The sequence below is a fragment of the Arachis stenosperma genome, chromosome 2 (assembly GCF_014773155.1).
Source record: "Arachis stenosperma cultivar V10309 chromosome 2, arast.V10309.gnm1.PFL2, whole genome shotgun sequence".
NCBI classification, from domain to species: domain Eukaryota; kingdom Viridiplantae; phylum Streptophyta; class Magnoliopsida; order Fabales; family Fabaceae; genus Arachis; species Arachis stenosperma.
Window position 1 is genome coordinate 12336700 of NC_080378.1, and position 837 is coordinate 12337536.

Consider the following 837-nt stretch of genomic DNA (forward strand, 5'->3'; position numbering starts at 1 on the left):
ATTGACTTGCTGAGTCAATATTTTATTCTGAGCTAATATGGCATTCAGAGTATCAATCTCAAGAACTCTTTTCTTCTGAGTCATCCCATTACTCACAAGATTTCTTTCAAAAGTGTACATGAACTGGTTATTTGCAACTACCTCAATGAGTTCCTGAGCTTCTGCAGGGGTTCTCTTCAAATGAAGAGATCAACCAGAAGAGTGGTCCAATGACATCTTGGACAATTCAGACAGACCATCATAGAATATATCCAAGATGCTCCATTCTGAGAGCATATCAGAAGGACACCTTCTGGTCAATTGCTTGTATCTTTCCCAAGCTTCATAGAGGGATTCACCATCTTTCTGTTTGAAGGTTTGGACGTCCACTCTAAGCTTGCTCAGCTTTTGAGGTGGGAAAAATTTGGCCAAGAAAGTTGTGACCAACTTGTCCCAAGAGTTCAGGCTTTCTCTAGGTTGTGAGTCCAACCATGTCCTAGCTCTGTCTCTTACAATAAATGGGAAAAGCATAAGTTTGTAGACCTCGGGATCAACCCCATTGGTCTTAATAGTATTACAGATCTACAAGAATTCAGCTAAGAACTGATGAGGATCTTCCGATGAAAGTCCATAAAACTTGCAATTCTGCTGCATTAGAGAAACTAATTGAGGCTTAAGCTCAAAGTTGTTTGCTCCAATGGTAGGAATTGAGATGCTTCTTCTATAGAAGTTGGAAGTTGGTGTAGTATAGTCACCAAGCATCTTCCTTGCATCTCTAGCATTGTTGTTGGGTTCGGCTGCCATATCTGCTTCTTTTTCATGATTTTTCTATAAGGTCCTCTCCAGAGTGTTGTGCTT

General features: G+C 40.4%; 1 non-coding gene across 1 annotated transcript; it reads left to right on the forward strand.

The window, feature by feature from the left end:
* Positions 1 to 270: 270 nt before the first annotated feature.
* Positions 271 to 378, forward strand: LOC130965061 (small nucleolar RNA R71). Its single transcript, XR_009081118.1, has one exon. It is a non-coding gene; the product is annotated as a small nucleolar RNA R71 (small nucleolar RNA).
* The last annotated feature ends 459 nt before the right edge of the window (positions 379 to 837 follow it).